Below are 24,158 nucleotides of genomic sequence, written 5' to 3' on the forward strand. Positions count from 1 at the left end.
AACCGCGGAGTACTCATTTAGAATGAGTTAAATTCCAAGAAATTCACTAGGAATTAATACGTGACCTAATTATAAATATTGCTAAAATTGAAACTCCTATACCCTAAATACTTGCCCGCATTCACCGAATGTAGGGACAGTGAAACATAATTGGGAAGTGATCTAGGGTTTGTCCCTAAGAATCTTACGAGATGGAACTTGGAACCCTAAGACTGATGATATCAGTCTAATGTAATCAGGAACAGATTGTTTCGTGACTCCGTTCGATGAGTAGAATAGTCTCATAGTTCGATGCGACACTTGTGCAACAAGTGCGGAGTCGTATGAGCTTGTGATTGGATCACAAGGGAATGACCAATTCTCGCAATGCGGTTGGCAGGTCCTTACGCAAGTTATCTTGCAAGAGGATGAATAATCATCCTAATTTAGTATCTTTCTTGAGCAAAGATAATTGCTTGGAGCAAAGGACAAACCAATAATTTGGTATAACATATGAACTTAAGGTATTGACCAAGTTGGGTTAATAGGGTATGCCCTAACCCATGATATAGGGGATCTTGCCAAGTCGCAAGTCATCCCGGATCGAATGTTGGACGCATTCGAAAGGAAGGATTCATTCCTTAGCATTTTGCCAACAAAAATGACCAATGGAAATTTTTGTGCTTGTTATAGATTTAAGAACACTATTTGGCTTTATTTGATCAATGAATTAAAAGATAAATGGATATCTAATACTTCAGGTTGAAGTCCTGAAGGGGAGGCAGCTTCAGTTACCCCCGAGTGAGGGGGTTGTTAACCGCATTGCGAAAGTGACCGACCCCCCGCGAGAGGCCTCTCTGTTGAGCGCTACTTGGAGCAGGAGGATGCTTGGGTGTCAGGGGGGATCTGGCCGTAAATCCCTCGCCTTCCGGGCCCTACACAAGAGGCTAACGTGACTCGGGATTGGATCTCGAGGCCCGCATACTAGTCTACGGGTGGAAACTTGGATTAGTGATCCCTCTGGATTGCTGGATAGCCTTCGGGTGGATTGTGGATAAGCCTACGAGATGGATTTTTTGTATTTCAAAGATAAACATAATAACCTATTAATAAGGAATATGTCTGATATTGTTTTTCTATGTCAAGTGATATGATTACATGAAAGGACCTGTGCCTAACGGGCTAATTAAAGAAGCCAATTGATACATGTCCAACTAATGTGTTAGGTAATTAAATAATTAAAATAACCCGAGGAAAGTACGGAGGACGGGCCATAGGTCCATCCTACAGATGGGTGGTCCCGGTTGGCCAGGAAGTTTCCTCAAATCACGATGGACAGCAAGAAGATCGTCAAAGAACACAAACAAAAAAAGTGTTGACCTAGAGTTATGATTGATCTTGATTTATGTTTTTTTAGGGGAACGGAATGGGACTATGCCTTATGGCAGAGAGGTTGAGCTTTGCAACCCTCTCGTTTCCCATTCTCCTTGAACCAAGTGCAATCTGAACCCGCTTTGGACCTGGCGTTTCTGCGTAAAGTAGTTCGCTTGGGTCCGACACTAGTTGCCGTTAGGAAATGACCAATAAGGAAAACCCTAATTTAGGTCGATCCTAAGTGGGAACAGCTGAAATACTTCTGCTACGTGGCAGATGTGAAAAGCCCTAGATTGTAAACCCCGTAACATTCCATGGGAGTGCCGGGCAAAGCTTTCTAGACATCCTTTCCGATGGAGTGCTAAGACGTGTCGTGAAGATACAAATGAACACATTACAGTTGGTATCAGAGCCAACCCACAATGGAATTGTTTTTATGAAATCTTAATAAGATAAAGTAAAGCAAATGTTGTTGTCTAAACATTTCCTTACTTCCAATGCTGTCTTGTAGAATTACGAAGCATGGAACAAGTTCTTAGTGTTTCGAGTCATGTTTATGACCGCGATGCATTCTCTGCATTACCGACAAAGGGTTGAGATGATGAACATCCTAGAGAGAATCTACAATCCATTGCCTTTGTACATGGAACGAAGATGGATAGATGCATCAGGAATCTACTATATAGCTACCCACCGGTTTGCTTACCTACAAACCAACCTAAAGAGGATCAAGTGGTAGGAAGACCTGAAAGTCGTGAAGCTGTTCATTTTTGTGGAAGCTCACATAAACTCAACTCTACATATTCAAGGTCGAAGGGTTGAGATGAACTCATATGTATATGAGGAAGAAACTCGTGTGATCCCTGCTGATAGGATTAAAGTGTTGGGGAGCCATGAGAAGAATGGGTTCCAAAGGAAAGGATACCCCAAACTTCCAATGACTTACCGATTCCTGAAGATCCATGACTCAAAACCATACTATCATACAATTCCTGTAGATAAATGTAATACAATGTTGTTCTCCCCAAACTAAATGTAACAATTGGCTTATCATCGCAAGAAATGTTGTATTCCAAAAGGGCTATGCCCATATAAATACAAATAAGACTTCTTTTTATCAATGTGTGATTGTGCATGAGAATTGATAAAAACTTAAGTAGTTAAATTGCTTGGGTGATAGCGGAATTGAAGATGTAATATAAATCAATAACGTTTATCGTATAATAAAGAAACCTTTATCTAGGCACAACCCCAGGTACAAGTTCCTAGTTCGCCTCCTACATCAAGTACTGCCGTAATCCAGGAGAAGAAGTTTATTCTCAAGCAGATTAAGCCGCCCAAATTTGACAGGAGAGGCAGGTCCGTCCAAGCAGATGTTGAAATTTGGATTGAATCCATGGAGGATTACTTCGAATGATGGAGCTCAAATATGCAGAAAATGTATGTCATGCAAAGTGAAATTTTTATATCGAAGTGTCATGAGAGCCATCCTTTTATGTATTCCCAAATACAAAATGTACCATGTTGTATGGTCTAATATGTGGACAAGGAGGAAAAAAATGCTAAGGTTCTAAAGTCCTAATTTTTCATGTACTCAAATGTCTTTTATAAATAAATATGAATATGGAAGAGTCGTGTGATGGTTGGTTAGGGGAGTTGCAACCACTTGCTCTCTCTTTATCATCCCATTCTCACGTATCTTTCTCTCTCTCTTTTTGGGACACAACTCTTACTTCTTTCTCTCTGTGTGTTTCTTGCTGAATCTATGGAGGAGGGAGAGAGTGAGGATGAGGAGAGTGCTGATCTTTTGTGTGCCATGTTTGTGGAAGGAAGAGAGGCTTGAGATTGTAAGCCAAGCTTTCCACATAGACTTTGTGGGAGTGTTCTCTGGTTTTCTTGCTGTTCTTGGTGCTTGTGGGAGGGGCTATCATCGAAGCAGCCGGTACTGCACCCGCCAGTCAGGCTATGCTCGCCAAGCTAAAGCTCATCGGCGAAGCGAGGCTTTGGTGGAAGCAATGGTGCAGGGATTAAGGGATCGCGGAAGGATCCATTACCTGGGAGAAGCTGAAGAAAGCCGTGCAGGGAAGATGCTTACCACCTGCATATCGCACACAGAAAATGAATGAGTTGTACGAGCTAAAACAGCTGGGGGTCACTCTTGATGCATACTACTCTAAATTCCTCTCACGTTTAAAGTATGCACTGAAGATGGACATGACATAGCAGGTGTCCAAATTTTGTGCTGGTTTAAATCCCCTAATAAATACCCATCTTGAATCTATGCGTCCATCAGATCTTCAAGATGCACTCATTCAAGCTGCGCCTATAATTCAAGAGGTGCAGTCTAGACCAAGGGGTAACAAAACTTGGTCTTATAATGACCCGAATAGAGGAGCATTCAGACCTCAGATGAAGAGAGTTCAAGGTCAGAATTAGGGACAAAGAAAGAAAGGAAGAACTAATAACATCAACAACTTTATTCCTACTCAAAGCAATGGCTGAAGCCTCTGTTGTTTCCACTGCAATGAGCCAGTCACTTCAAAAGGCAATGTCCCAAACTTGGAGGAGAGCATCGCCAAGCACCTTATAGAATATCCATACCAGAAGTAATTGAGCTGAAGGAACAACTCAAGCAACTGCTAGATCAAGGCTACATCTGGCCTAGCAGTTCACCATGGGGAGCTCTAGTACTATTCCAGAAAAAGAAAGATGGAACACTTCGACTATGTATTGATTACCAAGGATTGAATCAATCAACGGTCAAGAACAAGTATCCTATTCCCAGAATAGATGAGCTCCTTGATCGTCTTCAGGGTACAAAGATCTTCTTCAAGATTGATCTCAGGTCGGGTTACTATCAAATAAGGATCAAGGAAGAAGATATCCCAAAGACAGCCTTCAACACCAGATATGGACACTTTGAGTTCCTAGTTATGTCATTTGAGCTTACGAATGAACCTGCCACTTTCAACAGGCTAATGCAGGATATCTTTAGGCCATATCTTGATGATTTCGTGCTCATCTTCTTCGACGACACTTTAATTTATTCTAAACAGGAAGAAGATCATGAGCCCCAACTTCGGATTGTCCTTGAGACAATGAGGGCACATAAGCTGTATGCTAAGATGAAGAAGTGCACATTCTTCAAACGTCAAATTGAATATCTGGCCAATACCAACATCTGTCAAAGAAATACGCAGCTTTCTTGGATTGACAGGATGGTATAGGGTCTTCATAAAAAACTATGCTTTGATTGCAGTACCTCTGATGGACTTACTGAAGAAGCAAACTTCCATTGCATGGTCAACTCCTGAACAAAATAGCTTTGAGAGATTGAAGCAAAGTTTGGTATCAACACCTATCTTAAAACTTCGAGACCTCAATAAGGAGTTCGAAGTAGTAAACTGATGCTAGCACACTTGCATTGGGATGTGTGCTCATGCAGGAAGGTCATCCTATAGCATACTCTTCAAGGAAATTGAAGAGTCATGAGAAGAATTATGCTATGCATGATCTGGAATTGCTAGTTGTCATCCATGCTCTAAAGCTTTGGAGACACTACCTATTGGGTAACAAGTTTACACTAGTAACTAATCATAAGAGTCTCAAGTGGATCTTTACCCAGAATAAGATCAACATGAGGCAACGTCGGTGGATTGAAGTACTGGAGGAGTATGACTTTGAAATCAAGTACCGACCAGGAAAAGAAAATGTAGTTGCCGATGCACTTAGTCACAAGGCATTCCTTAATTCCCTAATCTTATAGAATCCATCAATAGTTAGATCTCTAGCTACAAAAGTATCTATGCCAAACAATCCAATACTTGAGTTAGCTAGAGAGGATGCATGCAATGATCTGGCCTACCAAACAATGCTAAGGGAGATCTCTATCAAGGATCAGAATCAAAAACTGCAAGCTAAGTATTATGAATTTTCTATCAATAGTGGACTTGTCTACTATAGAACGAGGCTGTGTATACTGGCAAGCCAGTCACTTAAGCAGAAGATATTGTGGGGATCTCATGATTCCCCTTTCTCAGGACATCCTGGCTATGCCAAGACTCTCAATACAGTTAGGAAAAGCTACCATTGGGAGAGGCTCAAAGGTGACATTCTCAAGTATGTCACCGAGTATTTGTCTTGTCAACATATCAAAGTCGAACATGTCAAGATGCCAGGGAAGCTGCAACCACTTGACATACCCTAAATGAAATGGGAATTCATCAGTATGGACTTTGTTGTTGGCCTACCCCAAGTTCAGGGAGGATACAACTCCATCATGGTTGTGGTTGACATGCTAACTAAGGTTGTACACCTTATTCCAGTAAAAACAAACTATAAGGCCTCAGACATTGCACGATTGTTTATCAAGGAGATATTCAAGATACATGGGTTACCCAAAAGAATCATTAGTGATCGTGATTCTCTCTTCACATCACACTTCTGGAGAGCTATCTTTGAAGCCATTGGAACTCAACTCTGTTTTAGCACAACTTACCATCCCCAAACAAATGGCCAAACAGAGCGGGTAAATCAAGTCATCGAGGATATGCTTAGGGCATACTACTGTTGTGAGCCGAAGAGGTGGATTCAATACTTGCCTTTGGTTGAATTTGCCTACAATGCTTCTTACCAACAAAGCATTCATATGACCCCTTTCCAAGCATTGTATGGTCATGACTGTTGAAGTCCCCTAAACTTCTCGGATCCAACCTTAAGGGTTGAAGCTTCAAGGCAGATGTTGGAAGAGATGGATGACCAAATAAAGTCAATAAGATAGGACATCCAAGCTTCCAAGGATAGATAGAAGGCATACACGGATTTAAAACATCAAGATAGAGTCTTCGAAGAAGGAGACATGGTCTTCATTCGCATATGCCCTAAGAAGAGTTCCCTATCCTTAGGAGATTGCAAGAAGCTAAGTCCAAGGTATTGTGGACCGTACAAGATCCTCAAATGCCTAGGACCTAATGCATATAAACTGCAACTCCCTTAGAACCTAGAGGTTCATAATGTATTCCATATTAGCCTATTAAAAAAGTATGTACCTAATCCTAACCATGTACTTGATGACCAACAAGTTGTAATGCCTAGTTAAGGAGTCCTTGAACTAAGGCCTGACAAGATCTTAGATGTTAGGGAGAGACAATTGAGATCCAGAACCTTGAGGGATTTCCTCGTCTAGTGGAAAGATTATCCCAAAGAGGATGCCACTTGAATAGATGAAGGCACTCTCAACCATCAATATTCCTAGTTTATCTCAAGATGAGGGCATCTCGATTCCTCCAAGGGGGAGAGAATGTAATATCTCGAAGGCATAGGCTCGCGTGAACTGCCCAATAGAAGATAATGGAATTATCCTTTAGATAAAAGAAAAATTTCTTTAATTTTTCCTCTCCTCCAGCCGACTGTCGAGTTGGAGGAAGAGGGGATCAGCATGGTGGGCAAGCTCCTTACTGGAGCTTGCCAAAGCTTATGCCCATGACCGCTGACACACAAGGAGGGAGTATCCCCCTCCCCTTACCTATATAAATGGGGTAGGGAGGGGTGCAAGCAGAAGGACAGAGAGGGAGGCGCTACCCTTAATGCATAAGGGGAGTGATGCCGCCTACTGTTGCTGTGAGGAGAGAGGTTGAAATCGCCATGAGCTGCCGCGCCATTACAAATTACCTAGAGCATAGGCTTCCACCGCCATTCTGTGCCATCAAGGAGCTAGGCTGGAAGTTAAGGCGTCGCTCAGGACTATCACACCAGTCCACGCGGCCACCTCCTGGCCATCGTAAACGGCTGGGGAATCATTTCCTTTCCCCCCGCGTGCCTTTCGAGGTAGCGTTGGAACTTCCAAGGTTGGGCTCCCTTAGGGCCCCTTTCTGTGGGATTTGGGGTTACTCCCCCCCCCCCCCCTCCAATTTTCCCCTAAGGGTCCTTAGGCGCCCTGCGTGTGGCCTCTTGAAACCCCCCCCTTAAAATTCCTCTCCAAGGCTCCCTTAGGGTCTCTTTTCCCCCCCTTGGAGTTTCTCCCTTAGGACTTTAGAAAGCCCCCTTTTTCCCCTCAAGAAAGGTTTTTTCCCAAAAATCCCGTAAGAGGCCTTAAGTGGTCTTTAGGGCTCTTTTTTCGACCCCCTCAAATTTTCCCTTGAAGCTCTATAAGCCCTTTTTCCATCAAAAGATGTTACCTTAAAATCTCTTCCTTCCCGAATCTTAAATCCCTTTAAGGGCCCCCTTAGGCCATGCAAAAATAACCCATCTAGCTCTCCCATACCTTGTTTTTTTCCCCACGTAAAAAAGAAAGAGAATGTTGAGGATCTTTTGACACCTTCCTTTCCCACTCAAAAGCCCTTGTAAGGGATTCTACACCTTTTATTTCTCGTTCGTGCAAGTCTTTATAAGGCCATTAAGCCTTTCCCATAGCTTTAGTGGTCTTATTCGCGAAAGATTTTGAAACAGCCCCTTTCGAAATCCCTACTTCAAGGAGGAAGCCTTCTAAAGCTGATTTCAACGAACGGTGCAAGTTATTGCAAAAGGGAGCCATGGTGGAATTTCAGAAAAGGAGTTGTAAAGCTGCATCCAGGATGGAAAGACTACATTTGCGATGCCTCCTAAGAAAGCCCAAGGCGCAGCCACAGGAGGGTCGTCTCCTAGCATCCACGTGGACATCTCACCCCAAGTCTAGGTTTTCCTTTCTCATTTTTATTTGGTATTGTTATAATTCAATCGTACAAATGATAATTGTTGGAAATAGGATTCATTTTTTTGTCTTAAATGCTTTACAAAAATTAGTTCACGACGGAGGAATTTAGTCATTAATATTTTCAAAAAACCAAGCAAAATAAAGGGAGCATAAATGCATTTCTAGTAAATAACTTTATGTAGTGCAATGAATTAAAAATTAGATTAATGTCCATTGTTATAGAACATAATTAAGATAGTATACCTCGTTTAAACATGAAAGTATAAACTGTCTATCGCATTATTAACCCATATCCTCTTCGCAATGAATCATCATGGAAAGTGCTAGGAATCCTTAGGAAAGTGCACAACATGAAATGATTCTTACAACGCATAACTCTAGGCAAATATCATTTGTCAACTGCATAAATTATCAAGTAAAAGGTTGCTTGTTTAGCATGAATTTTTTTTTAAAGTTACAGGAAGATTAGGGAATCAACCTAACCTATGCTTGACCTTAAATCGATAAGTTAGGGTTGAAAAAGTCAATTTATACATAGACAACAAGTCATGTGTTATGAAATGATAACGTAACTATCTTCAAGAGTTAAACAAATTGGCATAAACCTAAACATCTAAACCACTGAGTACTCATTTAGAATGAGTTAAATTCCAAGAAATTCACTAGGAATTAATATATGACCTAATCGTACGTATTGCTAAAATTGAAACTCCCATACCCTAAATACTTGCCTGCATTCATCGAATGTAGGGGCAATGAACATAATTGGGAAGTGATCTAGGGTTTGTCCCTAAGAATCTTACGAGATGGAACGTGGAACCCTAGGACTGACGACGTCAATCTAATGTAATTAGGAACAGATTGTTTCGTGACTCCATTTGATGAGTATAATCGTCTCATAGTTCGATGCGACACTTGTGCAACAAGTGCGGAGTCGTATGAGCTTGTGATTGGATCATAAGGGAATGGCCAATTCTCTAATGAGGTTACCAAGTCCTTACGCAAGTTATCTTGCAAGAGGATGAATAATCCTCCTAATTTAGTATCTTTCTTGAGTAAAGATAATTGCTTGGAGCAAAAGGACAAACTAATAAATTGGTATAACATATAAACTTAAGGTATTGACCAAGTTGGGTTAATAGGGTACGCCCTAACCCAGGATATAGGGGATCTTGCCAAGTCACAAGTCATCCCGGATTGAGTGCTGGACGCATTCGAAAGGAAGGATTCATTCCTTAGCAGTTTTCCAACAAAAACAACCAATGAAAATGTTTGTGCTTGTTACAAATTTAAGAGCACTGTTTGGCTTTATTTGATCAATGAATTAAAAGATAAATGGATATCTAATACTTCAGGTTGAAGGCCTGAAGGGAGAGGCAACTTTAGTTACCTCGATTGCCTGCCTATCCCTAACCAAGGGGGTTGTTAACCACGCCGAGAAAGTGGACCGAACCCATCGTGAGAGGCCTCTCCGTTGAGCGCTACTTGGAGTAGGAGGATGCTTGGGTGCCAGGGGGGCTCTAGCCGTAAATCCCTCATCTTTCGAGCCCTGCACAAGAGCCTAAAGTGACTCGCGATTGGATCTCGAGGCCCACATATAAGTCTACGGGCAAAAACTTGGATTAGTGATCCCTATGGATTGCTGGATAGCCTTCGGGCAGATTGTGGATAAGCCTACATGCTGGACTTTTTGTATTTCAAAGATAAACATGATAACCTGTTAATAAGGAACTTGTCTGATATTATATTTCTATGTCAAGTGATATGATTACGTGAAAGAACCAGTGCCTAATGGGCTAATTTAAGAAGCTCATTGATACATGCCCAACTAATGTGTTAGGTAATTAAATAACTAAAACAACCCGAGGAAAGTGCGGAGGATGGGCCATAGGTCCGTCCTATGGATGGGTGGTCTCGATTGGCCGGGATTTTTCCTCAAATCACGATGGATAGCAGGAAGATCGTCAAAGAACACGAACAACAAAAGCGTTGACCTAGAGTTATGATTGATCCCGATTTACGCTGTTTTAGGGGAAGGAAATGTGACTCTGCCTTATGGCAGAGAGGTTGAGCTTTGCATCCCTCTCATGTTCTATTCTCCTTGAACTAAGTGCAGCGTGAACCCGCTTTGGACCTGGCGTTTCTGCGTAAAGTAGTTCGCTTGGGTCCAACGCTAGTTGCCGTTAGGAAATGACCAATAAGGAAAACCCTAATTCAGGTTGATCCTAAGTGGGAACGGTCGGAATACTTTCGCTATGTGGCAGACACGAAAAGCCCTAGATCGCAAACCCCGTAACATTCCATGGGAGTGTCGGGCGGAGCTTTCTAGACATCCTTTCCGATGGACTACTAAGACGTGTCCTGAAGATACAAATGGACACATTACACCAATCCACCACTTGGAAGGTACTACCCAATCTATACCATCAATACCAAAGGAGACAGACAACCTTCCAAACTTTTCTAAAAGCTTGGAGCTTGAGATGGAGGCAATGATCGATACATTGATACCCATGGTTGTCGAGATATCTGATCCACTTATAGAGGAAGCATTCATACCATTATATGATGGGTGCCGAGTATCTCACCTAAAGACATTGCTTGCACTCCTAAGTGTGCAAGCAAAATACAAGTGGAGCGATGTGAGTGTGACCGAGTTATTTAGGTATCTTCTACGTATGCTTTGTTGATTTCTTTTTGGCACCATCATAAAAAACAATTGTGCTTTTTCAAGATGTTTTATGATTTTTTTCAAGTTACTAAAGTATCATATATTACCACTTTTGAATACCATGCATGAGTCTCGTGATGATGTGCGACATGTTTTATGAAAGCTTGGCATAGACTACAATAGCATCCATGCATGTATCAATGATTGTGTAGTGTTTCGAGGAGACTATGAGACTATGGAGACTTCTCCAAAGTGTGGTGTTCACAGGTATCGACAGGACTTGCAAGGGCAAACCATCCCTCAAAAAGTTCTTAGACACTTTCTGCTTATCCCCTGTATACATCACATGTTTCATACGTCTGGCATGGCAAACTTGACAACATGGCATGCACAGAATAGATCCACACAGATGGAGTTCAAATAATATCAGCGAATTCACGCGTATGGAGCCACATTGACTCTACCTTTCTAGGCTTTTCCCGAGATCCAAGAAATCTTTGGCTTAGTCTTGCTATGGATGGCATGAATCCATTCAGCCTATGCTCAACTCCTTACAGGGTGTGGTCTATAGTCCTTGTGAACTACAACATCCCTCCATGGCTTTCTACGAAGAAAGGACACCTCATCCTTAGCTTGGTCATTCAGCTGCTCCAAAGTCAAGAATATGGACGTGTATCTTCATCCATTAGTCAATGAGATTAAGATTTTGTGGGAAGAGGGGGTCGCGTGGAAGATATGAGCAAGCACGATGGTAGATGGTCCGCCAATATTTGAGCCATTCTCATGTGGACCATGCATGAATTTCCAGGATTTGGGAAGTGCTTAGGTAAGTAGGCTTACGTTCTCGTTGGTAATATCTAGCATAGCTCATTCAAGTTTTTATTCATTCGATAGAGGTGTTGGGACAAGTTTGGTTACCTAAGATTATCATGCATATCCATTATGTGGGTCACATTTAGTATAATATTTCCGTTGAAAAATATTACTAGACCAACTTTCCACACCCCAGTGTGTCCCTCAGTTTTTCTTTACTCTTCTTTAAGTCTATTTTGAGTTTTATGAGTTGTGCTTTCATTTTTATGAGTAAAAGAGAGTGAGAGAGAGCTTCATCTGTTTGTTATGTACAACCTCTCATACAATCCACACAACACTTATTGCATGCTTTTCCTATGGTGAGAATGAACATAAAGCTTTATGGTTTTCCCAAAGGAGCCTATGCTATCATCACAAGTTACATAGGATTATGCCCAACTTGTGGATTTACATGATAAATCAATAGAATTACTGCAACATTTTGCCAAATCAAGGATGCAAGTGCTTCATGCACATTAAGTTCTTGATAATAATTCGAGGACTAATTCCAAAAATCTAGGCTTCTTGCTTGCACATTTCATGCTTCTTAATTCTTATAGTTAACAAAACCATGTTGAAATTTTGATGTCTACCTAATCAACCCTACTCTTTATACCATACTATAATTTTAAATCATGCTTACATCTTTGACTAGATGACATGCATTATCTTCTTGCAAATGGAGTCCATCTTGCATGTTTTAACAAAACAACCAAAGCAATCAACCCTACTCTTTATACCATACTATAATTTTAAATCATGTTTACATCTTTAACTAGATGACATGCATTATCTTCTTGCAAATGGAGTCCATCTTGCATGTTTTAACAAAACAACGAAAGCAATACGTTATACACTAGTTTGTGTGTATCCCCTCCTTTTACTTGCCAACTATTCAAGGATTCACACTAGTAGTTGTAAAGCTAATAGACCGCCCACCTTCTTTATGCCTCACAAGCTAGTCAGCTTCACTTGGATTCTTTGAGTATGTGACTCCAATTTAAAAGAAGAAGAATGGAAACCTATATCATTAAAATTTTAAAGCCCCTACATTTGTTTACTTGTACATTTTTATCAATAGTTTTTCTTCATTATCTTTGATTTGTATCAATAATGATGCTCACAAAAACTAAGATAACTATTTAATGAGCCCATCTACATGGCTTGATATTATCTTATACATACTCTTACATTGGAAAAACATATGGTAAAGGTAAATTCCTATCAAACTAACATAATGAATGAGTGTACTTTGGATCAGTCTATTGTGATTATTGAATTATGATGACCATAAAATTGACCAAGGTGAGTTGGCTATTCAATCACCTTTGAGAGCAAGTGCCTTGTCTCATATCACTTCTAGTAGTAGCCTACATATTCACGTTCTCAACATATGACCTATATCACTTCAATACACCACCATCCCTTATACAATGTATGCATTTCCATACTATGATATCCACTCTACTAAAGACAACCAATTCAATAGTCTCTATGCCTTGTCGTATTTTGAATGAGGCATGCCCCACTCTTATTCACAATAGGTATAGGCTTCCACCTACTACATTAAAGGCATTGTCAATGTTGGTTCTCATCCCCTTGAGTCTCTAGCTAGGTTCTCTAAGAACTTTGGATTAATCCCACCATATAGATCATCTTCCTCTACTCATCATTTTGCTACATATCCCCCTCATACTACCTATCTAAGATTGACCCTGTATATGGTGCTATTACTTTACCCTCCACCTTACTCGTCAAGTCCAAGCCACTTTTGCTAATTGTTGTATCCTTGAATTATTCTTGAATTATTTAGTAGCAAGTGACATTTTCCAACAAAGTGATGTATGTGTTGTGATTCACAAGTAAATGCTTTACATCTTCATCTTGTGTAACAGAGTGTTTGTTGTTGGTTGTTACACCCATGAAATCTACCTTATATTAGACAGCATGGTAGGATGATGAGTGAAAGTGGAGATTGTATGTGGTGTTGCAGATCAATGTGATTCACCCCATTGTCAATTGAAGCTTCTTAGAAACTAAACTAAGTAGGTGAACATGGTGTGTTGCTAGTTAAAAATAAAAAGCAACCCTCGCAGCTTTGAAACTTCTTAGAACCTATATTATGTCACGTCATGTCTATTCTCCATGGGTTATGAGTACTGCCACCTATCATACCCTTCTTCTATTGTGAAATTATTTTTTTCCTCATAGCAATATCTTTTATGCCACTCTACTTTTTTTTACAACACCTTGTAGAAAACTCTCACCTAGTTATGGCACGCGATGCATACTCTCCATGTGCTATGACCAATACTTTTGTTCTCCTACTTCTATGTGCTATGATTGGTAGTAGGCACTCCACTTCATACTAAAAACAAGGATCAATGGCTGCTACAACGAGTAGTATAGTCCCTTTGTCATGAACAAGGTGTATGGTGAGATATGATGAAGCGGATGGCAAGTGGTGTCGGAGGGGTTTTTGTCGAAAGGTCAAATCCACCGGGATCAGAAGTAGAAGGAAGTAGAGATAGGAGATGTAAGAGAAGATAGAGAATACACAAGTGGTAAACACTACAAAGATAAAGAACAATGAATTGAATCAATATGTATTGAAAGAACCTAGAATCTTTGCATTGCTCAGAAGCAAACTCCAGGCATTAGATCTCAAAGAGCTTCTTCGTAGAACAAAATGTGCTTCTAAATTACAGCTCCTTCTCTGCTGCTCGAAACCCAAATCTGATGGCTCCGTTGGCTCCGAAAGGGGAGTAAAACCGCAGGACACCTGTTCACGAATCTCCCAGATCACTCCTTCTTCTTTCAGTTTAATATGCAGTTTTCAGCTTGTTTACAGTGATTGCGACGCGCGTGATTTTGTCAATCTATCCCTCTTATGAAAATCCCATAATTGGCTAAAAAAGAAACTAGCTTTTTGCATGCCATCCTAATCTATAAGATTTTTCTAACTTTTTCAATTTTTTACAATAAATAGTATAAGAAATAAGATAACATTATCCAAAAATCTAGTATTTTTGGATAATCCATGCAACTCACACTAGTACTAATGGCTCAGATCACATTGACTCTCTAGATCAATAAAGAAGTCGGATGATGATGTATTCCATACTTTTTCACACTGTGTCCTCATAACATTACGACATCCACCCCCTCTGAACCTGCACATCCTCCAGTATGTGCCAAAATCCTAGTTGTCACCTGATTCTGAGTCCTCCTCATCCTCTGCAACCATATCATTTGCTTCTTCATCTTCCATGTCTTCCTAGCTAGCCCTTGTATCATGACCACTATTTTCTTCCAATTCTCGCAACTCATAGGTAGTAGATTCTTGCCTTTTCAATAATTTGATTCTTTTTCCTGCTACCGGAAGTTTGATGGCTATCCCATATAGCTCATTTAATGCATAAGTAGCATTATCAAACACATGTCTTACCACATAGGGTCAAAACCATCTTTTGGAAAATTTACGCATGGCACTATGCTAGTTGTCTAAACTGCTATCATAAACCAATACCCAATCCCCATCTTGTACGGTTCTTGGTCTCAATCTATGTCTTTTGTGAAATCGTTTCTTGTTCTGTATCCTTGCTGCCCTTATCTTTGCGATTGTTGCCTCTATGTCTTTTGACTTTCTTTCGAACTGTCTAATGCATAAGGCCAATAACTCCTCTCAATTCAACTCCTCCTCCCAAGGTAACACACTCCATGTGACTGTCATCTCTTCTATCAGCATGATAGGTTTTTGACCATACATCAATTCTGCAAGAATATATCCTATAACAGCACTATGAGTTGTTCTGTCGGCCCCCAAAGCATAAGGGAGCAATCATGGCCACTCTTTTACATTCTCTCCACATGCTTTTGCGAATGCCTTCACAATAGGTAGATGACCTCTTTCACTTTTTCCATTTCCTTCAGGGTTATAGGCCAAATTTAGAGCAAGATTTATCCCCAATTGTGCAAAGAAATCATGAGCTTCATCCGCATCCAACTCACCCCTATCTGCTATAAAATTTTCCACACAGCCATACTGACAAAAGATCTCTTCTAAGAGAAAAGTATACACAACATTTGTTGTCTTAGTACATAAATCTTTCCCTTCCACTTGATTAGTCAAGTCTTCACGATCAAGCACAAGATACCTCATTTTCCAAATTCCTGTAGGCATTGTGACCAATTCCACCACCCACTTAAAATGAAGAGACAATGGATATGCGGGTTGCAATCCATCCCAATGTCTCACAAATGAATACATTTGACATGTCGTACATGTTTCCACAAAGTGAGCAACATCCTTATACATACCCTACCACCAATATCTATCTTTGTAAAAGTACCCCAAACACCTCTATGACCTGCCCATAAGCTTTCATGAGATTCTTGCATTACTTTTACTTGTGAAGCTCTGTCACCCAAAACTCACAATGGTATACCATGTTTCTTTTTAGCATGTTTTCCATAAATATCCATCTTTTAAGAAAAACCCATACTCTTTCCTCTTGATTTTCTTAAACTCCTCATTTGACCATTCATCTCTCTTTGTTAATGTACTGAGGTATTGACCAACTCTCAGCCACTCTCCTGCATATTTGTCTTTCAAAAATACTTCTACACAAGATATAAAACATCTAAAGTGTCTCCTCTTTGTTGTCCAAGCTTCTGTTAATGCTGTAGTAATACCTTGCATTGCTAAATTCACTCTTGCAAAATCATTTTCAGCCATAAGAAAGTCATCTTCTTCCTCCTCATCCATCATCCCATCTTCATTCTCATAATGTGCTCGAGATAACATGTCTGCCACTCGGTTATTTCTTCCTGCAATATGCTGAAATTCAGGGTTCAAAGATTTGATGTATGCAATCCATCGAAGCATAGCAATGTCTGGAGTAGCACAATTAGTAATCATACCCAATACCGGCAAACAATTGGTCTCAATGACTACATGAGCACCCATAAAATACTTCTTATCACATTTAAGGGCTGTCACAATTCCCCATAATTCTCTTTTAACCTGTGGATATCTTATATGTCGTTCAATCAATACTTTAGCACCAAAGTGAATTGGATATCTTTGCCCTTCCTCATCATCTTGCCCAATTTACCATCCAATCCCGATTGGGCTTGTATCAACAGTAACAATGATAGGCTTTCCATGTGAATAGTCAACCTTTCTCAATGTAGGATCAGATTTTAAGAGTTGCTTCAATTTCTTCATTGCTTTGTGATGCTTTCTTTCCCAATGAAACTTCTGACCTTTCCTTAGAAGCTGATAAAGAGCATCGGCTACGTGTGCAAAGTGAGGAATCCATATCAAATAGAATACACATGCACCCAAGAATCTAGGCACCTCTGATACATTCGTGCACACATCATGCATTCTATGAATTCCATCTATTTTTGTTGGTGATGGCCTTTGCCCATAAGGCCCACGCATATGCCCAACAATCAAAACCTCTTCAACTCCAAAGACAGACTTTTGTTTAGAAAGAGTTAAATGCACCTCTTCTAGATGTGTCGAAATCCTCTCACAATCCACAATATGGTTTGCAACAAACTGTCGGCATCCATGTGCGTCCATCTCTTCATTCTTTTCATCCACTGTACACCCTTTGATTGGGAAATCATCCAAGAAGGGCATAGTCAATTGTGGTATAAAATCCCTGAGTACCCTATTCATAACATTTGTCATGTGTGCCACTGATTTTGTTGCTCCCTGTGGGAGAGTACACATTCGTACTAACCCCAAGGGAGTCTTCATGGTTGTGATATCCCTGTTTTCAATTGCAAGTTGAAACTGATCATAACTCGAGTAAAGATGACCCAAAGAATAGATCGCTCTGCTTGCAAAAGCCTCTACAAATTCATCAACTACAGGACCTGCACCCACATTTCTTATGGTTACTTTATTGATCGGTTGCATGTCTTGAATAAATATCAAAGCGCCATTATTTTTGGGCATTGTAAACCAATGATTTGAGTATGGGGCTGAAGAAGGCTCCAAGATCTTCATACGAATCTTTTCATTTAGCAAATCCATTAGCTTTGGCAAGTTTAGGCACTGAAATAGGCCTCAAGTTCCATGGTACATGTGGCATCGTAAATATGACCATAGGAGAGACAACATTTGGATCCACACAACCTATTTCACTTGGTTGAAATGCAAATGCCTTTCCATGTCTAGCCAACATCCGCATACACCGTCTCTCTCAGCCACTACAAGGGACTGGGGCAATAGCGACGCCGATTAGCGACGGCGTTTATCGGCGTCGCTATTGGCGTCGCTATTTGCGTCGCTATATGCGTCGCTATTTGCGTCGCATTTGCGACGCAAATAGCGACGCAAATAGCGACGCCGCAGGGAAAAAAAGCGCGGCCGAAACCAGAGCGCCGTTTTCATTTTGTTTTCTTCGCCTTTTGAGAGCGAGAGCGAGGGAGAGAGCCAAGGCTTTGTGAAAGAAGAGGAGGAAGAGACTTGTTGCCGCCGCCGCCGCCACCGCCACCGCCACCGTCGTTGTTCGCGAAGGAGAGGAGGAGCCCTCGTTGCAAAGAGAAGCCGCCCACGCTCGCCATATCTCATTGGTGAGTCTCCCTCTCTCTTTCTTTTACTTGTTGAAGGTTTAAATCGTTCTCTTTTGTTTATTTAGGAGAGGAAAAGAAAGAGAAGGAGAGGGAGAGGGAGAGAGAGGGAGAGAAAGAGAGGGAGAGGGAGAGTGAATTCTCTCTCTCTCTCTCTCCCTTTTGCTTGTTTAATGTTTAAATTACTTTCTTCTTTGCTTGTTTAGGAGAGGAAACGAGAGAGTAAGAGAGAAAGAGAGGGAGAGGGAGAGGGAAAGGGAAAGAAAGAGAAAGAGAAATAGAGGGAGAGGGAGAGGGAGGGGGAGGAAATAGGAGAGGGAGAGAAAGAAAAAGAGAGGGAGAAGGAGGGAGAGTGCATTCTCTCTCTCCCTCCCTCTCCCTTTTGCTTGTTTAATGTTTGAATCACTTTATTTTTTGCTTGTTTAGGAGAGGAAATGAGAGAGAAAGAGAGTGAGAGGGATAGGAAGGGGAAGGAAATGAGAGAGGGATATAAAGAGAAAGAGAGGGAGAGTGCATTGTATCTCTCCCTCTCCCTTTTGCTTGGAGGATGTTTAAATCACTTTATTTTTTGCTTGTTTAGGAAATGAGAGAGAAAGAGAGATAGAGAGGGAGAGGGAGAAAAAGAGAGGGAGAGGGAGAGGGAGAGGGAGGGGGAGGGGAAGGAAATGAGAGAGGGAGAGAAAGAGGGAGGGGGAGGGAGAGGGAGCGAGGGAGCGAGGGAGAGGGAGAGGGAGAAAGAGGGAGAAAGAGGGAGGGAGAGGGAGAGGGAGGAGGAGGAAGGAAATGAGGGAGGGAGAGAAAGAGAACGAGAGGGTGAGGGAGAGGGAGAGGGTGAGAGAAAGAGAGGGAGAGGGAGAGGGAGAGGGAAGGGAATGAAATTTAAGATAATATACGTATCGATAATGGTATGCAATGTGCTTTGCATACGGCCACGTACTTCATCAAAATTAACCCAAAATTATTGTTATAGAAGTGGAGATCCCTTAAATTGAGTATAGGATAATTTCTCTCAGGTCTTATGACTATGAGTAGAATTGATTGAAATAAATTTTATTTCTATAGTTGTAAAATTTCATAGATCGCGCGCATTAATTTTAAAATGGATTACTTATACTCAAAGCCGAGATATAACAAAAAATTATCTACCGGGACAAACAAATCGTTGAGCATGATACAAGGCCGAGATATAACATCGGAAAATCTCTCGACTACTATATACAATGCAAGGTTTATGGTCAACTTGCAAGTTGACGTACATCTCCAAAAAGCTATCCATTTAAGCCTCGTTTGCTGTAATGTAGATAAGATGGCAAACGAAGAAGGTCCTATTGTTCAAGACCGCGAGTCGTATCTTAATCAGCGTGTCCCATGTCCTTGCTCTCAATGCAAGTTGGCAATTAGACGAAAACACCGATTGTCTATAGAACACGTACGACGATTTGGCGAGTTTCAACCTGAGATTATTGATCAGGCGATTGCAGATTTTCAGCAAACGGTATTTTCAAGTTAGCATTTTTCATGCATTGTACTCTCAAGCTAATTGAAAACCATACACAATAAGATTGGGTCTTGTTGGAAAATTTTGTGTCCAGGGGGGTGATGTCTCGACCCAAGGGGGAGTGCACCCTTTGCGGCCAATTAGAAGAGTTCGTGGACGTGAGATGGATGGATGGCAGGAGCCAATAGACCACTCGCAAGGCCCATCTATATCGTCAATGCCAGAGGAGACAGACAACCTTCCCGACTTGCCTACAATCTTGGAGCCTGAGATGGAGGCAATGATCGATGCATTGATTCCCATGGATGTTGAGACATCTGACCCGCTTAGAGAGGAAGCATCCATACCATTATATGATGGGTGCCGAGTATCTCGGTTGAAGACATTGCTTGCACTCTTAAGTGTGCAAGCGAAATACGGTTGGAGCGATACGAGTGTGACTGAGTTATTCAGGTACCTTGCATATAGACTTCATTGTTTTTTTTTTAAACAGTATTATTGTAAATATGGATGGATTTTTCAAGGTGTTTTATGATGTTTTCAGGTTATTGAAATATCATATATTGCCACCTGCAAACACCATGCCTGAGTCTCGTGATGATGCACGACATGTTTTACGGAAGCTTGGCATGGACTACAATAACATCCATGCATGTATCAACGACTGCATATTGTTTCGAGATGAATACGAGACTATGGAGACATGTCCAAAGTGTGGTGCTCACAGGTATCGACAGGACTTGCAAGGGCAGACCATCCCTCAAAAAGTCCTCAGACACTTTCCGCTCATCCCCCGCATAAACCACATGTTTCGCACGTCTGCCATGGCAAGCTTGACAACGTGGCATGTGCAGAATAGGTCTACGGATGGAGTGCAACGAATATCAGCAGATTCGCGCGCATGGAGCCACATTGACTCTACCTTCCCAGGCTTTGCGCGAGAGCCAAGGAATCTTCGGCTCGGTCTCGCCATGGATGGTGTGAACCCATTCGGTCTGCGCTCGACTTCTTACAGTGTGTGGCATATAGTGCTTGTCAACTACAACATTCCTCCATGGCTTTCTACGAAGAAAGGACATCTCATCCTTAGCTTGCTCGTCCCGGGCCGCTACAAAGTAAAAAATATGGACGTGTATCTTCGTCCATTAGTCGATGAGCTTAAGATTTTGTGGGAGGAGGGGGTCACGGTGCAAGATATGAGCAGGCGCGATGGTCGGCGGTCAGCCAACATTCGAGCCATTCTCATGTGGACGATGCATGACTTTCCAGGATTGGGAGAGTGCTCAGGTGAGCAGACCTTTGTGCACGCCGGTAATATCTATATTTTATTTCATTCAATCAAGTATTCACTAGGTCGTGGATCGCCTTGCAGGTCTCGTTACCTCAGGTTATCATGCATGTCCATTGTGTGGGCCACAGTTAGACTCCCGAAGGTCACGAACCATGAAGAAGATGGTATATCAAGGACACGCCACTTTCTTGCCGGAGGATCATGAACTCAGGGAAGGTTTTCTTGGACGACCTCCAGCACGTATGAACGCTGCAAGCTGGTACGAGCTGAAAATGGTAAACCCGGAATCACATCCAAATGGAATGCGACGGTTCTCAGTTTTCTACGAGTTGCCATATTGGACCCACTTACAGGTCAACCACTTGTTGGATCCCATGCATATTTTCAAAAATGTTGGCAGCTTGCTATGGGACCACATCACAGGAAAGAGAGACACTATAGGGTCACGAATGGATTTAAAGGAGGTAGGTAAGATGGAGGAGCTTTGGCCGCAGTCGAGTGCTGAAGGGGGAGTGCAGCTTCCTCGCGCTCCCTGGGTTTTGTCTACCAAAGAAGAGCGCATTGTGAAGCAAGTAATCAAGTCTATCCGCACTCCGACGGGTATGATGCGTTCTCTCAGGTCCGCATTTTCTAAAGATGACCAAATGTCTGGGCTAAAATCCCATGATTGGCATAAGATATATCAGGTTTGTGAACAGAATGGATTTTAATTAGCGTGGACATTTTGAAATTTGAAAAGTGACCATTATTCTTAATGCTTTCTCATTTGTGGCAGTTTGTCCTACCGATCGCGATCGCGGGATGCCTAACTCCAGAAATTCGCGGGGCCATTTACAAGCTGTCAACTTTGGTGCAATGGATCTCACAGAAAGAGATTAAGACGTCCTCTATTGAATCCGCAAGGCGGGGAGCAGTTGAGATGGTCTGTCTCTTTGAGAAATACCTGCCCACTAGCATGCTCACGATACAAGTTCACCTTCTTGTGCATCTTGTGGACGAAGTGGAGATTGCCGGACCTGTCCATACGCGATGGATGTTCTTCCTGGAGCGCTTCATGAAAACCCTGAAAGGCTTTGTGCGACAACCAGCTCGTCCGGAAGGTAGCATGGCGGAGGGTTGGTTGGTGTCAGAGGCATTAGTGCATATCTCACAATGGCTACCAACGGTGGAACCAGACAATGAAATGCTATGGACGCTCAAGGACGATGACAGGCTGACTGGAGATGTGGTGGTTGGAAATGGGGTAGAAAAAAGAATGGATGCCTCAATGGAAGAGAAAGTGAATCGCTTTTGTATGTTGCACCATGCCTCCATGGAGACGTGGCTCGCCAAGTACCAGATTGCAAGGCAAGATCGAGAGGAAGCGCGAGCTGAATTCCGACGCAGTACGCGTCACCGACCGATTCGATATCCCGAAGGCATGGAGGAGATGGCGCGGTTTATGTCAACACGATGGTTGCATGGAGCCTTGATCGCAGCATCCAGCGAAGGGGCAGAGGTCTCAATGGAGGAGTGGGAGTTCTCGAGGGGATGTAGTCCAAAGGTAATGAGGGGTTTAGAATGTGTCGTATCTGAATTTGTTTGCTACATCTAATTTGAGTGTTTCAATGTGCAGTACAAAATATATAGTGCAGCGTGGTCGCGCGGACGGCATTTTCGGGTGGAGCGTATTGACAAAATGCGCTCCACAATGGACTGTGGTGTCATGGCAAGGTTTGAGCAAGAGAGCCGGCGACGAGCAACGGATCCGAACACGGTTGTGGATGAGATGGAGTATTTTGGGAATTTGCAAAGTATTATTACGGTGGATTACCGTAGCTTCTCCATGATAATATTCGATGTGCAGTGGTTCAAAGTGGTACTTGGAGGAGCTGGCGCAACGGTTCGACGAGGTCCATCTGGATTTCTCGAAATAGATTCCGAAAAAAAATGGACGGATTTGCGCGACACCTTTGTGTTGCCGGCACATTGTGAACAGGTAATCTTCTAGTCATTTGCTTGCTAATTGTAATACGACATGCTTTATGTCACAATGGTTTGAAGACGGTTTGTAAGTGTTTGTGAACATGTAATCTTCTATCCAAATCCCCGACAACCTCGATAGTGGTATGTTATACCTTCAACTCCTAGAGGTGCGAGAGTATACGATCAAAGCGATGTTCCAGGCATAGATGAAGAATATATGCAAATAGAGGGATCGAAATTACAAGGGGTGGAGGCCACCGCAAGCTTGGAGACCGCATCGGCTAACAATGATGGAAATACAGAAGTCGTAGAATTTTTTGAGAATGAGGCAGACTCGTTCTTTTGTGGTGACATGTCTATCGACCTTCCAGTGTATGCAGAGTTATGTCAGGAGATTAACATGGGACCATAGAATACTTCATTCTTGGAGAATTGTATTACTCAATTCGTTGTTTAGATCTTCCATAAAGGTAGATAAGATATGCATTTTAAGATGGATTTTTCAAAAATGATTTATATTAATGCGCTTTGTATAGTTTCAATTGATTATTCTAACATTATTTTTTATCTCTGCAGGTATCTTTATTTTCAGGATGAGTCGAGGGATGAGCGATGAGGAGTTTCAGGAGATGATGGCACGTATGTCTCCAGATCAGCTCGCGAGATTCAGAGAGATAGCAGATCAGGAGCTGTCTCGTTCTTCGTCAGGGCGCTCTGCTAGATCAGCTTCAGTGCGATCAGATGCTTCAGCTTCGAGCAGACGATCTCGACGCTCGCGACTTGGGCCAGAGGGAGGGACTGCGACTGCAGGAGGATCAGGGGGGTGCTGCTGTGGAGACACGGACGCGGTGTCTCCGTCTCGTCGTTCAGCTAGAGCTCGGTCACCTCCAGGATTTGTCACACCTGTGGGGACGTCCACTCCAGTTACTCCGGCTTTTGCGCAGCCGTCGGCAGATGTCACGCCTTTTGGTGGCACTCCTTTTGGTGGCACCCCCTCTGGTGGCACTCCTTTTGGTGGCACCCCCTCTGGTGGCACTCCTTTTGGTGGCACCCCCTCTGGTGGCACCCCTTTCAGTGGCACTCCGGGAGAGGGTACCCCCGTCGGTACACCGGATGTTCAGGGGTCTCCTGGATATGCCCAGGAGCGTGGACGGAGATGGGAGAGGGCCCATACGAGGCACACTCCTAGGGATTATGGATACCTAGTGGATGGCAGGTCAGGAGCTATCATCATGAATGATGAGGG

The sequence above is a fragment of the Lygodium microphyllum genome, chromosome 3, assembly GCF_053477565.2.
Source record: "Lygodium microphyllum isolate KBCC chromosome 3, Lygodium_microphyllum_v1.1.10, whole genome shotgun sequence".
NCBI classification, from domain to species: Eukaryota; Viridiplantae; Streptophyta; class Polypodiopsida; order Schizaeales; family Lygodiaceae; genus Lygodium; species Lygodium microphyllum.